The sequence below is a fragment of the Bufo gargarizans genome, chromosome 5 (assembly GCF_014858855.1).
Source record: "Bufo gargarizans isolate SCDJY-AF-19 chromosome 5, ASM1485885v1, whole genome shotgun sequence".
Lineage (NCBI taxonomy): Eukaryota > Metazoa > Chordata > Amphibia > Anura > Bufonidae > Bufo > Bufo gargarizans.
Window position 1 is genome coordinate 125809181 of NC_058084.1, and position 16407 is coordinate 125825587.

Below are 16407 nucleotides of genomic sequence, written 5' to 3' on the forward strand. Positions count from 1 at the left end.
TCCGCAGCCTGATGGCTGTCCCTCGTTACTCAGTCCCCAGCCACCACTATTTTTCCCAGTGTGCCGTCCACGCCTTACACTAGCATGTGTCCCGTAACATAACCCATGCCCTGACCAACGCAGTTATTGTGAAGGTCCACTTAACAACTGACACATGAACAAGTGGCCAGGGATGCTACATTTCTCTGATGGCACACTGGGTGAACGTTGTGGAGGCCAGGAGCAAGTTGTACCCTGGGATGGCACAGGTGCTACCGACGCCAAGTATTGCGCGCCCTACTTCCATCAGGATTTCCTCCACCACCTACATTAGTAGCTGCAACCCCCTTCTCCTTCACTTCTACCTCTGAATTCTCATCTTGCAGCACCAGTCAGTCATCAGTCAGTAGCTGGAAGCAGTGTAGCACTGCAGTGGGGAAGTGGAAACAGGCCCAGCTGAAACTAATTTGCTTAGGGGACAAACAGCACAACTCCGCAGAGCTGTGGCAGGGTATAAGGGACCAGACTGAGCTGTGGCTCTCGCCACTCAACCTACAACCAGACATGTTTGTGTCTGATAATGGTCGTAACTTGGTGGCAGCTTTGGAGCTCGGCAAGCTCACACACATACCATGCCTAGCCCACGTGTTTTCAACTTAGTGGTTCATCGGTTTCTCAAAACCTACCCTAATTTTCCTGAGCTACTGGTGAAGGTGCACCGCGTGTGCCCATTTCCGAAAGTCATCTACAGCTGCCGCCTGTCTGGCAACGCTGCAGCAGCGCTTGCAATTGCCAGCTCACCGACTGTTGTGCGATGTGAGCACGCGCTGGAACTCCACGTTACACATGTTGGCCAGGCTTTGTGAGCAGCAGAGGGCAGTAGTGGAATACCAGCTGCAACATTGTCGTCACCTTTCCAGTCAGCTTCCGCTATTCACAAGCAATGAGTGGGCATGGATGTCTGACCTATATGAGGTTTTACACATCTTTGGGGAATCAACACAGATGGTGAGCGGTGGATGCCGCTATTATCAGCGTTATCGTCCCACTTCTTTCTATAGAAACGCTCACTGCTCACAATGAAGGCGGACGCTTTGCATGTGGAAGAGGTGGAAATGGGGGAAGACAGTACACAAGGTGATAGCCAGACCACCCTCCGTTCATCTTCTCAGCGCGAATTGGATGATAATGAGGAGGAACAGGAGACGGTTACCTCCACTACAGAGGGTAGTACTCATAGCAGGTTTATTCCATCTGTTTAGCGTGGATGGGCCGAAGAGGAGAAAGAGGATGAGGAGATTGAGAGTCATCCTCCTGATGACGACAGCAAAGTCTTGTCTGTTGGGACTCTGGCACACATGGCTGACTTTATGTTATGCTGCCTTTTCTGTGACCCTCGCGTTATACGCATTTTGGCCAACACCGATTACTGGTTGTTCACTCTTCTCGACCCCCACTACAAAGAGAACTTCTAATCTCTCGATGCTGTGGTGGAGAGGACTAGCAAAATGGTGCAATACCAAAGGTCCTTGTGGAACAATTGCTCCAAAAAGTTCCAGCTGACAATGCTGGCAGCAGAGTACGTAGTTCCTTGGGCAACTGAAGAGGGGAGATGATGGGAACACACAGCAGTTTCAACAAAGACAGGGCAACACTCTCCAAGGCCTAGGACAGTTTCATGACACCCCGCCAGCACCCTGATGCGTGGCCTAGTGTCACAAGTAGGGAAAAGTTTTGGAGGATGGTGAAGGAGTACATAGCAGACCGTGTCAGCGTCCTCAGTGATCCCTCAGTGCCTTACAACTACTGGGTGTCCAAGCTGGACACGTGGCATGAACTGGCACTCTACGCCTTGGAGGTGCTGGCCTGCCCTGCCACCACGTTTTGTCAGAGCAGGTATTTAGTGCTGCTGGTGGCATTATAACAGATAAGCGTATCCGACTGTCAACTGAAAATGCTGACAGGTTGACTCTTATCAAAATGAACAAGGCCTGGATTGCCCCTGACTTCTTTACTCCACCAGAGGAAAGCGGCTGAACATAAAGGCACTTTAAATGTGGCTCTTATGGTGTATTGAATACACTGTATTCCCATGTACCCCTTCACAAAAAAGGGTATATGGTTCAATCTTCCTTTTCTCGTCCTCCTCCTCCATCATATCAACATGCTTATTAGGCACTTGGGTGCTCGATCAACACTACTGCTTATCCTTTACAGTCATGTTAATTTATTACATGTGTAATAAAGTATTCAGTTGGTTTCCTGGTCTGTAAGCTGCCTGTGTCCTGTTTGCATGAGGTTCTGGAGGTCTGCCCGGTCCTCCAGAACGTGCCAAATGCATTGAGTAGTGTAGCTTTATATACTTCACACTAGCACAAGCAATCTGACAACTGGCTGACAAAACCTAAATAAGTTACACAATGTGACACACAGACTCCTGTTTCTAAAACCTATCTCTCTGTGAAATAAATATAAATCTAACAATGGTCACTGTGAAATAACCTCTCTAACCCCAAACTAGTTCTGTGTTTTAAGATCTCTTTCCTCTATTTAACAGATGTGCTATCCAATGTACAAGCCCAGAAAAACATGGCAGATCCTGGCTGGGATCCTATATAGTGCCTGATACGGCCAGTGACTTCACAGCTATAGTCCCTTGTAATTGACTAAGACCAACTGCAAGGCATTATGGGTAGGCTTGCCGGGATGAGGCCATATGATCCTCCTTCAACTTATCATCTTCCCTGTATTCTGATATGTAAAATGGCAGATGCCATTTTTATCGATTTGTGCGGGACAAATCCCCAAAACTTTGGATTAACTCGAAACTTACATTTTTAGGAATATCCCAATGAATTTGATTAGTTTAGAATCAATTTGCTTATCTTAACATGTCATATTCATTTAATCAATTATGTAAAAATGAAGTATATTTGCCAATTACGTGCTGTTAAAAAAAAATCCACTTAAGACTCTTCACATTAGGAACGGTGCCACCTGGTGTTTAGAGTGTGTAGCAATATGCACATCCATCTAATGAACTCTGTGCTGCTGGTCACACATGCTCAGTCACTCTTCCCACAGCCAGGTCCCCTACATAGTGATCCTGCAGAGCAGCAGGGGAGCTGAAGGTCAGGCAACCACTTATCTGGTTTTGATAACCTATTCTTAGGTTGATCTGTCTTAATGGATAGGCCATCCATGTTCTGAAGAAGGAAAACACCTTCACCTGATTTAAAGAGGACCTTTCACCGATCCTGACATTGTGAACTAAGAATACAGACATGGCTAGCGGCGCCCGGGGATCTCACTGCACTTACTATTATCCCCGGGCGCCGCTCCGTTCTCCTGCTATGCCCCCCGGTATCTCCGCTCACTAAGTTATAGTAGGTGGAGATTTCAGTCACTAAGTTATAGTAGGCGGAGTCTGCCCTTGTTCTGCTTTAGCGCTGGCCAATGGCAGCGCAGAGCTCACAGCCTGGGAGGTTATTTTCTCCTAGGCTGTGAGCTCTGCGATGCGATTGGCCAGCGCTACAGCAGAACAAGGGCAGACTCCGCCTACTATAACTTAGTGACCGGAGGGCATAGCGGGAGAATGGAGCGGCGCCCGGGGATAATAGTAAGTGCAGTGAGATCCCCGTGTGCCGCTCTCCGTGTCTGTATACTTAGTTCACAGTGTAATAATCGGTGAAAGGTCCTCTTTAACCCTATTAAGCTAGCTGACATTAGCGATGTGCTAATGCCAGCTAGCTTAATAGGGTTAAATCTGGTGACAGAAACAGGGTGTAAGATTACAGAATTAAAGATCACAGATACAGTGTTTACATATGATATCATTATCCTTTTATTAATAAAGCACAGACATAATTTGCGGCACTACACAATGGATGCATTCACTCACAGGAGTCCTTGCCTCTGCTGAAGTATTAGACTTTCTGTGCCACAGGCATGATTCTGGAATGTCAAAGAAAACCATAGGAATACAGAAGGCGGCCATAAGGAAATTCTGAGCCCATACAGGCAAGTTTTGTTCCCCCTCATGCCTAATGGTCCAACCCACAAAAGCCCAGCCCCCCCCCCCCCCCCCCCCCCTTGCAAACCCCTACCTTTAGCATGCCCTGCTTGGTTATACAGGACAATACAGCACCACATACCTCTTACATCCAGTGATGTCTCCTCTAATGTTCTCCTCATCTTCTTTGGATTTAATACAACTTTAGCCAGGGGTACGTTATAGCTGAAGTCTACTCCAGCCTGTAGCTAGCATAGACTTCAGTATCTGGCGGACGGAAGGGCAGAGATGCACATCATTCATTAAGAGGCTTCTGCCTCTTAAAGGGCATCTATCAGCAGATTTGTACCTATGAAACTAGCTGACCTGTTCCATGTGCGCTTGGCAGCTGAAGGCATCTGCGCTCTATCTGCAAATGCTGCGCCCTCTGCACTTTGACTGACAAGGCCAGGCATGATGATGTTTTCCCCGCCCTGTCAATAAAAGTGCAGAGGGCACGGCAGTGGCAGAGAGAGCAGAGCCTCTAGGTGTAATTGCTCCTAGAGGCTCATTTGCATATATTAAAACGTAATTTTTCTCAGCAATGAGGGGATGGGACTAACACAGATGCCTTCAGCTGCCAAGCGCACATGCAACAGGTCACTGGTTTCATAGGTACAAATCTGCTGACAGATCTCCTTTCATAAATTAGGCGCATCTCAAGCCAGTGGTGGGAGATCAAGACTGACATATGGGTTCGCCAGTTTTGATAAATGTCCCTCACTGGGCAGATTTACTAATGTTGTCCTAATTTTTCCTGTTTATTTTGCAAGAAGCTGTCTGTCTGCCTTATCTATCATTCCAGCTCATGACTGTTAATAAACTTTGCACATCTGAAAATGTTTATAGCAATGTTCAACAGTTCTCCAGCTCCATGTTGGTTTATATCTGAGACAGAAATCTTCACCAAAAATGCCCAACATTTGAGACCAAGGAAAAAAATGGCGAGCCTGCCTCCTGAGGTTATTCTTTGTGGCATGAAGCTTTGATAAATCTGTCTCATGTCATCTGTGGCACGCCTTAATTTAGGAACAAATTACCACAACAGCTGCAAGCACAATAATACATGTGCCCCATTGTATGGTGCCTTTATTCGGCACTGTAAAGAAGTATTCAAGTGCGAAAGTACTTCTATTGCCTAGAGCCCCTTCAACCATCATAATATTGCTTACAACTGAAAACTGTATACCTTTAGTCATGCCCCTTGAATACTTTTTTTTTTGGGGGGGTTCAGGATTTTTTTTTTGGTTCAGGATTTTGTTTATTGCAGAGTGTGCTTTTTATTCCTTTTTTTTTTTTTTTTACTTTATTAAACTTCCAACAATAACAATTATGTAAAAGATATCGTTATTACAAAAATTCCCCCCCCCCCCCCCCCTGCGATGCATCTCCCTTCACCACAAGTCCTCCATCCCCAGTCTGAGGGGTAGTGGTGGGGAGTGGAGGAGCAGAGGAAGCTCTATGAATTCCAGTCTCCCCAGATTCCATTCAATTTTTTTCTCCGTATTTCTCTGCTTATACAAAATATATTCATATCTCTTAGTAATATTCACCAGATTTAACCATGTATTCATAGTGGGACTGTTTCGCGAAAACCAAGAACGTGCTATCAAAAGTCTTGCCAAAAACATTATCTTAAATAAGATAGATTTTTTTATATTACTGACAGCTCACCTTGGCCAGCTCACCCAGTACCCAACATTCAGCGGAAAATTTTCCCTCAATATATTTATGAATCGCCCCCCAGTATTGTTTCAACTCTGCACAGGACCAGAACATATGCAAATAATCCGCTTCAGGAACATTACACCTAGGACATTTGGAATCATTCCTAATACCACATCTTTTAAGCCAAAGAGATGTAACATAAAGTCTATGTAAAATATTAAACTGAACCAAAACGTGGTTAAAATTATGTGAGACCAATTTTAAATTCAAAGTTACATTCTCCTGATTATCCAGATGGATCATTGGACATTCATTTTGCCAAGTCCTCTGGCCAGAGGAAGAAACACCTCCAAATCGTGCTATAAGTAAATTTTTTTATAAAATTGGGAAAGCTTCATCTTTTGATCCAGCATCCCTATCCACTCATTAAATTGTATTGAAGTGTGTATTTGAAGCCTAATTTTTTTCTTTATACTCAAAAGTGCAGATTTTAGCTGTAGATACCGAAACCATAATAACTTCTGTGCATTTTCTCTCTGTGATAATTCTGTAAACGAAATAATATCTACATTACTTACCTGTGTCAAATATAAAATATTACTTTTTTGACAATATTGATCCTTAGCTAATTCATCTAAGGTTTGTAAGTGCTGATTATACCACAAAGGCGTGCATCTCAGTGAACCCTTCACTCCACACCAAAGTCTAATAGAGTACCATGTCTTCATAAAGAGATTCCTGGCAGATCTAAATTCCCAATTGGGGTTGATCAATTGGTCAGACCCCAATAGAGTGAAAAAAGTATCATATGGAGATCTATTCACTAAATCCCTACACAGTAGGCTATCATTCCATTCAAAACTATGCAGCTAAGAAATAGCCCCTGGAACAAGGGAGATTGACTCCTCCCCTCTCCAAGGGCTTATACCAATGCTCTAACTTAAGTCTTACACGTTTCCTCCCCCAAAGTAAATCATTAATAATCCTTTCGGTTACTCTGAAGAACCTATCAGGGATCCAAACTGGAGAATTCCATAAGAGATAGAGTAACTGAGGGAGAATCACCATCTTCACTAGCGATATTCTATCAGCCTTCGATAGAGGTAGGCGAAGCCACGTTGTTATTTTTTACCTTAACTTATTTATCAAGGGCAGAAAAGTTAAGTGGAATAAAATCTTCCACCCTAGGCGAGACTGTAATACCAAGACACTCAAAGGACTCAGCGATTTTCAGGATGTTCAAAGGGCTCTCATTGGGGAATGTAAATTTATCTAAGGGCATAGTTGTAGTATCCAGTGGCATAAGCGTAGTTTTATCCCAATTTACATCCAGCCCTGAGACTTCTCCAAAGGAGTTTATCATTTGCATGATAGTTAAAGGGAGTCTGTCACCACATTTGAGCATATTACACTGATTAAATAGCGTTATATGTGCCACCGAGAACTTAAAAACAGTACCTTTGTTGTATCTAATGGAGTTTTCTTTCAGCCAAAAATGAACTTTTAAGATTCTGTAAATGCGCCCCCTCAAGTGCCCAGGGCGGCGTCTCAATTGTCCGAGCCCCAGGCAGCACCTCCTCAACGGCTCATAACCCCGCCCTCCGTGTGCCTCTGCCCGCCCGTTTACTCTCCTCCTCTCTCCTTTTTCACTGCGCCCGCTACGAATTTGACCGCGCAGCCGCAGTGGAAAAGGAGAGAGGAGGAGTGTAAATGGGCGGGCAGAGGCCCATGGAGGGCGGGGTTATGAGCCGCTGAGGAGGTGCTGCCTGGGGCTTGGACGATTGAGACGCCGCCCTGGGCACTTGAGAGGGCGCATTTACAGAATCTTAAAAGTTCATTTTTGGCTGAAAAAAAAACTCCATTAGATACAACAAAGGTACAGTTTTTAAGTTCTCGGTGGCACATATAACGCTATTTGATCAGTCTAATATGCTCAAATGTGGTGACAGACTCCCTTTAACAAAGTAGATTTTGTCTGTTGGACATAAAATAAAATATCATCTGCATATAAGGGGATACGATCTTCCGTTCCCAATACCCCAAACCCTGGAATACCAGCATCTTGTCTGACCCTGGCAGCCAGGGGTTCAATATAGATATCAAATAGAAGAGGAAAAAGTGGACATCCCTGGTGAGTGCCTCTAGTCATAGGGAAACTTCTTGTAAGATGACCATTTATATTGAGTCTTGCGGTGGGGGGATCTATAAAGAAGTTTAACAATATTAATAAACCTAGGGCCAAAGCCCATCCTATGAAGCACTCTCCAAAGAAATCCCAACTCAACTCTATCAAAGGCCTTAGACGCATCTATAGACAAGATAGATCGTGAAGGCCCTCCAGACGTCTGTATATTAAAGAAAAGTCGATGAAGATTATGAGTCCCCTTATTAGGAATAAAGCCATTTTGGTCTGGATGTATAATTGATGTCATAACACTAGATAGCCTCATAGCTAAGATTTTACAGTAGAGTTTAACATCTGTATTAAGGGGAGAGATAGGGCTATAAGATCCCAACTCGTTAGGGTCTTTACCCTTCTTTAATATTACTGTTATCACAGCCTCTGTCATTGTTTCTGGGAGGACTCCTTCCTTTATTGAATCAGAGAGTGTTCTCCACAGATGGGGAAAAACAACCTCCCCGTAAAAACTCACACGGGAGTCCATCCATTCCGGGGGAAGAATTACCTGAACAGGCCTTAATTGCATCCTCTATCTCTTGGGGGCACAAGTCCATCTCCAAACGTTCTTTTTGCCCATCTGTAAGTATGAGTCCAATGCAGCCTCTGAGAGGATACTCTCTGATTCATACAATTCACCAAAATATTTTACAAATACTTCTACTATTCCCTCCTGATCTTCCACAATAGTACCATCAGGCATACGGATACTATGGATCTCTTTCTTTGAATCCTGGCTTGCTATTACCCTAGCCAGCATCTTCCTAGGGCGACCTGCCTCTGAGAAATAGTTTTGTCCTCTAAAGAACAGCTTCTGTTGTGCTTTATCCAGAAGGAAGTCAGAAAAAGCCTGGCTTGTTCTCTGCATAATCTCTTTTTTACTATCACGATCGGCGTAACTGTCACATACGTGACACGGAGGGAGGAAAAGAGGGAGGCCCTGCCCTAGTGAGAGGGAAGGTGGTGACCCCTGACTCACCTTGCGCCTGGCGCCTGGCTGCCCTGTCGTCCCTAGACGGGTTCCTCACCCGTACGCCGATCACGTGCCTAAAACCCTGGCTTTCCCTAGGATGAGCCCTAGATAGTGAACAGGGCGGTGGGAACACTAGTCCGCACCACTAGCTCTAAAGGAAAACACCAAGGGGAGGACAGACAATACAAACTAAACATATAATCCCAGGAGGGCAACAACAGGAGACAACAAAAGCCCAACAGGGATCCGGAGGGTAGCACTCTGGAACAACAACCAGATTCTCAGCTCCAGTGGGTCAGCATAGATGTCCAGGCAGGAAGCTCTATAACTGGCAACAAGAGGAGTGTGAGAGGAGAATATAAGGAGTTTGGGAGTGGCAGACAAGAAACAGCTGAGGAGGAGAAGCTACAGATCCCTGAGTGAGACAAAAAGGATAGCAAGGCAAACACAGAAAACAAACACTAAGAAACACTGTTATCTTTAGACATAGAGCGCGCAGCCACCCGCTGCGACTTCCTGACCCCGGGTATAACGGAGTCAGACGTGGCTCTTGACACCCTCGTGACATTTACCTTCGCATACCTAGCCATTCCTACCGCGGCTGCTTCCTCAAGTTCTTTCTCCTTCATAGCATAGCATTTGCTCAAATTTGCAATTGTACTAATAAAGATCCCTCTCATAAAAATGCTTTAAACGCATCCCAGATATATTGAGATTTAGCAGAGGCATAATTCCTATGCCAAAAGGAAGTAATCTCCTTTTCTATCTGAGTGTGATTATAAATTATTAATAACCAATGGGGATTCAATCTAAATGGAGGTTTCACTCTAGAATCATTCCCAACCATACATAGCTCTATTAAGAAGGGAACATGATCTGAGGCGGCTCTAGCCTCATATTTCATCCGTTTAACACAATTTAAATAACCTTTATTTATCAAGGTCTAGACGTAGAACTTCCAGAATTACTAACACAGGAGAAAGCTCTTTTTTCTTTAAATAGATATTCCCAAACATCCACGAGGCCCACCTCTTGGCAAAAACGAGCCGGGGGGACCCCTGGGTCAGGGAGCACCTATTCCCTCCAGTAGAAATCCTATCTACCTCTGGTTTCATCACACAATTGAAATCCCCATTGATTATCACCAAACAATCAGGCCACTGATCCACGAAGGCCATCAGATGATTCAATACCTGCCTAGAAAACAGGAGGGGGGGGGGGGGGGGGGAGGGGAATATAAATAAAGGCCAAGACATAACTTTCCATCAAGCCTACCGTGAAGAAAAACATATCTCCCCTGTTTGTCCACAGACGATGCCAAACAAAGAAAGGGAATATGTTTGTGAATCAGTACTGTAAATCCTCTGGAATAAGAAGTGTATGTAGAATTATAAGCCTGTGCAGCCCACCTCCCCCCAAGTCGGGGGATCATCTCCTGTGAAAAATGAGTTTCAACCAAACAAACGATAGCTGGCAGATGTCTCCTTATCAAATCTAACACCGCCTGTCTTTTTACCTTCTCCCCCAGACTCCGAACATTCCATGTAAGTATTCTTATAATCATTAATTAATCCTAAAGTGCCCAAGTATCACCCTCCTCAAGCCTCACTCCGTTCCCCACCTCAACATTGGACACATCGCAGCCCACCCTCCCCTCTAATCCCCCCCAACCCTCGCTCTCTCCCCACCCAACCACTCCATATCCCACTTGATCTGTAGATACAAAAAAATAGGCCTCTTAACTAGGACCATCCCTCCCATACTCCCCCCGCCGGACTTCCATCAACCATAAAAAAGAAGAACAAAAATAAAAAAGAAAGAACAAGAAAGCACAAAGCAAAGTATCAAGGGAAGGAAAAAAAAAAAGGAAAGCAAAAAATATTTTAAACATTATTCCTATCTAACCAATCGGTGGCCATATCTGGAGTGTCAAAAAAGAGTACTGTTTCGTTAAATACCACCCTTAACTTCGCTGGATACAAAAAAGAGTACTTAATGTCCTTGCCCTGAAGGCGTTTTTTAACATCCAAAAAGGTACGTCTTTTATCTTGAACTTCTTTTTAAAAATCGGGAAAAAAAGAAAGTTTACATCCATTATAAACAATCGGAGGTACATTCCGTGCACGCCTCAGGATCATATCTCTATCGCAAGCGGCTAACGTCTTAATGTCTTAATGATTACAGTCCTTGGCGGCCTACCCGGAATCAATTTGCCCCCAGGGATTCGATGGGCCCTTTCGATTAGAAACAGTGTTGAAAAATGTTCCTTCCCAACGTTTTCAAAGATTATAGCTTGTATCATTCCTGCTAGATTTTTTTTCATCAGGGGTTTCTATTTAGCCAATGATTCGTACATTACATCTTCTTGACCTATCTTCTAGGTCCACTATTTTTTTTTCCCAGATAGTTATATTCTCAGCCTTTAATACTTTTACTTCTTGCTCCAGATTGTTCACTGTGTTTTCTAGTTCCTTAATTCTGCTGTAAATGTTTATCAAGTTGTCCTTTATGATAAGCACATCTGACTGTACTGACCCCAATTGAACAGCAATAGCTTGTATCACTTTTCCATTATTTTTAACAATCGATAAAATCTCTTCTAGTGGAGAGGAATTTTTCCCTTGCGTCTCCTCGTCTCCGTTATAAGGATCTCCCTCAGGTGGCTCTTCGGCTCTAGATTCAGAAGTGTTTTTTCTTATATTAATATCCTGCCTTCCTTTTTGTCCAGACCGTGTACTCAAATTGGGTGACCTCAAAAATTGGTCAATTTTAGCAGACTTTATTGGTTTCTGTCCTGTTTTGAACAAAGTCAAATCCGTTGATCGTCTATTCTGTTTGGGGGCCATCTTATAGAGTCCTTCTTTTTTCCCTTTTCCTTTGCCCTTTATTTTCCTCTATTTCCCCTGTATTTTAGAATTAGTCTCCTTGATATTTCTCCTCACCCTTTCTTCCTCTTTCCTCCCTCCTTTCTCTTTTTTCTTCTCTTTTCCCCTATGTATCTCTTTGTTTCCTTGTCAGTATAGTTTTTATTTTAACTGATCGCGGTGTATTTATATATTTTTTTTATATATATCCCCCATTTTTTCCCCCACTCCTAATCAGAAACGGTAAGGGGTTAATAGTTAGTTAACAGTAGATAGGGGATGGGATTAATTCTGGGGTTAGGCCAGGAGACTAAAAGGGAAAAGGGCACTAACACCAAGGAGCAAAAAAAAAAAAAAAAAGGGGAAAATAAAATGAATAAAATGTCCAAACAGGGGGGGAAGACAAGGATGGATCTCATTAGACCAGTATCTTCACGTTTCTGGCTCCACAGCTTAAGTCCAAACCATCAATGCAGGACATCCATAGAAGCAGAGCAGCAAGACCACAAGAAGGAACACCCATAGAGACTGGAAACCAGGAATCCAAACAGGGTCCACTCAACGGCAGGGGGACAGCTGGACAACACAGCGGCAGGGAAACAGACAGACAGACAGACAGCTGGGGATCAAGCCAGCCCAGTCAGGTCGGACAACACACAGCAGGAGACGCCACAGGAGACGAAACAAAACCAACCAGAGGAGCAGCAATCTATCCCCGATTCAGCTCGGCGACCAGAAAAGAGGTCAGTGCCACTCTAGAGCCGCGATCCAGCAGGTAATTCAGTGTGGTGCATGATTCGGAGAAGCGCCGGCGTTGAGGGAGGAGTGAGAGCGCGACGTTACGACTCACATCATCACGTCCTCTCCGTGCCGTGTGACTATTTATAATACTTGGGTGGATTTTGAAGGTCTTCTTCAAATCCAAAACTATTTTAATTTTGGTAGTGTCCCAAGAAAAAGAACCATCTCCTCAGTGCCACCTATTGGAAGTGGCTCCCTATGGGTCAATATCTGAATTTCCAACAAGCCTTAGGGTTATGGCCAGGCCAGATATCCATCCGTAGACAGCTGGCCTGGCTATATTCCCAACATCAAGTTCTAAGGCTTTTTGAAAAGTCGGATCTTGGCTCAAAGGTAGCTATTTCCAATAGGTGGCACTGGCGAGATGGTTCTCTTTCTTGGCAGACACCTCTTTGCAGATTTATTTCCCATGGAGCATTGCCAATAAATCTCTATGCCGTGGAGTACTTCCAGTAAGTCTCCATACAGGACTGGACTCTTCAGATTCAGCACCTTGCCTAAGGGTTCATGGCCACAAAAGTAAGGGCCCCATGCCCATAATTCAGACCGTAATATGGACACGGAGCCCTTACATTCGTGAACATGAGCCCTGGTTGGTTTTGGATGCAAATGTACGCAACATGTTAATGGCAAAAAACAGAGAGCCTCTATCTACTTGCATAAAAATTAATAACTACAGATGGTATATATCCTTGACAAAAAAAATAAGGCACCAAGAAGTTGAATGAAATTTTCTATGTGTGAATGTAACAATGATATATGTAACAATATTAGAGCGAAAGAATACGTTTATTGGTGAAAACTGTACAACTGAAAGGAGAATCTAGTACCCTGTTGGGCCGCCTCTAGCCTGGATACAAGATGAGATACGGTTGGGCATGGAGACTTACAGGTTCCATATGGTATCCTGTGCCGACAGATGTTGCAGCTGGACCTGTAGATCTTGCACACTGGTAGACTGCCAAAGCTGGTCCTATAAATGCTCGATTAGCAAAAAAATCTGGACCCCAAGGACGCCAAGGAAGTTTTGCATTCTGGTGGAGACTTTCCTGGGAAACTCTTGCTGTGTGTTGGTGAGCATTATCCTGCTAAAAAATGCCAGTTGCAAGCCCTGCCATGAGAGACAACACACACAAATGCAAGATGTCCTGCACATACTGCTGAGTGATTAGGGTCCATTGTATCATTACTAGGGGTGACCACCTTATATGTCATGGCTTCCCAGATCATCACATCAGCAGTGGCAAGAATTAAGTGCTTGCCACAAGACCTCCACTCTCGAAACTGACCATCGTTGGATCCAAAACAGAACCTGAATTGGCCACTAAAGATGATACTATTCCAGTTCCCAACAGTCCGGGTTTCTCATTCATGATGCCACTGCAAACAAAGATGGCACCATGTCAATGGCAGGACATGTAATGGGTACCATGACACCAAATTTCCTTCTGCTAAGTACCTGGAAATTATCTGGGCGGATACAGGGTTGTGTAATGAAGGTGCCACCAATATCTGGATGGTGGACACCAAAACTGTGGGAGCTGCTCATACTTGTTAGTAACATAGTATATAAGGCCAAAAATATACATTTGTCCATCCAGTTCGGCCTGTTATCCTGCAAGTTGATCCAGAGGAAGGCAAAAACTGTGAGGTACAAGCCAATTTTCCCCACTTAAGGGGGGGAAAATTCCTTCCCGACTCCAATAAGGCAATCAGAATAACTCCCTGGATCAACGACCCATCTCTAGTAGCTATAACCTGTAATATTATTACACTCCAGAAATTCATCCAAGCCCCTCTTGAATTATTTTTTTGTAATCACCATCACCATCAGTAGCTCAAACGATCCTCTCTACTGGTGGTCTGTCTGGGCCATCTGGAGCCTTTTCTCAATTTGTGTGTGCCCTCACTTAACTGTAGCAAGCACCTGAGGAGCCAGTGCAGAGGATGAGAGTGGTAGTGGCTTTGATGAGATGCTGTATCATGGTGTACTACCTCAGGCCATTGCTTCCTGAGGATCTGTGCAGTGAAAAGGTAGTTTGAATAATCAAGCCAAAAGTAAAAGTGTAATAATTTCTCTTTACAAAATATTACTTGTGGCAAATCCAGCAACATTAAATAGAAAAAGTATATATTCACTGGCGCCAGATGAGGAGGTATGGTAATTGGTTATTTGGCATTTGATTGGCACTAGCAGGCACTTGTGGGTATAGGTGTCCACTGAAAGATGAAGGCTTTATATTTGTCTGGCCTTGTAGTGGTTTAGGTAATGGGTGTCTGAGCCGTAGTCCCTCACCTTGCAGTAGTGTCTGTAAAGCTGTATGTCACTGATCACTCTGCTGCACTGCTGCTTTCTGGAAGCAGTGCTCTTCATTTTGCTGATCTCTCTGGAGTGTTGCCCTCACTGGAGATTAATATCCGGTTCAGAGTAGTAGGAGCTTTGATATGGAAACTGGCAATCCTCCTCCTGGCAGGAAACACGAAGGTCATGTCCATAAGATGGCTGCTGATGGAGGGTCATGTGACCAGGCAAATCATCTCCATGTGATGTCCCCTGCATTCAAATACAGTGAGCCTACAACAGTGCAAGTGCAGATGACAGGTGCAGTATATCTGAACAGAAGAGACATCACATGGAGGTGATTTGCCCGGTCACATGAACCTCCATCAGCAGCCATCTTATGGACAGCACAAGACTTGACAAACAAGGGAGCATACAATATGAAATATAGCAAATGGTGCAGAATTTCAACAAAGACTATTAGTAAGTGCCATATGATCATCTTACAAACACATTGGTTAACAGTAACTAGGAAGTTGCCAACCCCTTTAAATTGGATATTTTATAACTGGTAGTATCCAGTTTGAAGGATGGATATTTCATATAACTGTACAGTATATCATCGTATGCTAGTAGTGTATGCTTTTACATGCCCCAGCTATTTATGCATATTGCTTTTTCCATCTAGCTTGGTCTTTTCTCTCCTTGGATGTTGTTTTATGAATTTTTGTAATATTTTATATTTAAAATAAATTGTTTTATTGATTATGATTTTTTGGGGGATTACCACAGTTCTTTTTTTTTTTAATTCTCAGCTGAGCTTTGTGATGTTTAGAATTGTAGGTGGTTCCAGCGTCTAATCAGACCAGGCCTGTAATCAGTTACATATCCGCCTGAGACATAAATGCATGCTGAATGGTCAGATTTCCGGATGCAGTTTTGGAAGCCAAAACCAGGAGTGAATAAAAAAAAAAGAAAAAAAAAGAAAAAAAAAGAAAAAAAAAAGAGCGGTATCTGCCCTTGAAGGGGTTGTCCACTTTCGGAGAACTTTTCTGCTAGAACTCCCTCCTGCCCTCATTATAGGACCTGTTATGGGGAGGGGGGTCTGTGGGTGGCACGGTTATGGGGGATTTGTGGATGGCACTGTTATGGGGGAATCTGTGGATGGCACTGTTATGGGGGGATCTGTGGATAGCACTGTTATGGGGGGATCTGTGCATGGCACTGTTATGGGGGATCTGTGGATGGCGCTGTTATGGGAGGGATCTGTGGATGACACATATAGCATAAGATGCTATATAGTGTTATCCATAGATCCCCTATAGCATGGTCATCCACAGATCCCCCTCCCCATAACAGTGTCATCCAAGGATCCCCCTCCCCATAACAGTGCTATCCACAGATCCCCCATAACAGTGCCATCCACAGATCCCCCCATAACAGTGCCATCCACAGATTCCCCCCATAACAGTGCCATCCACAGATTCCCTCCATAACAGTGCCATCCACAGATCCCCCATAATAGCATCATCCACAGATCCCCATAACAGTGCCATCCACAGATCCCCATAACAGTGCCATCCACAGATCCCACATAACAATGTCATCCAC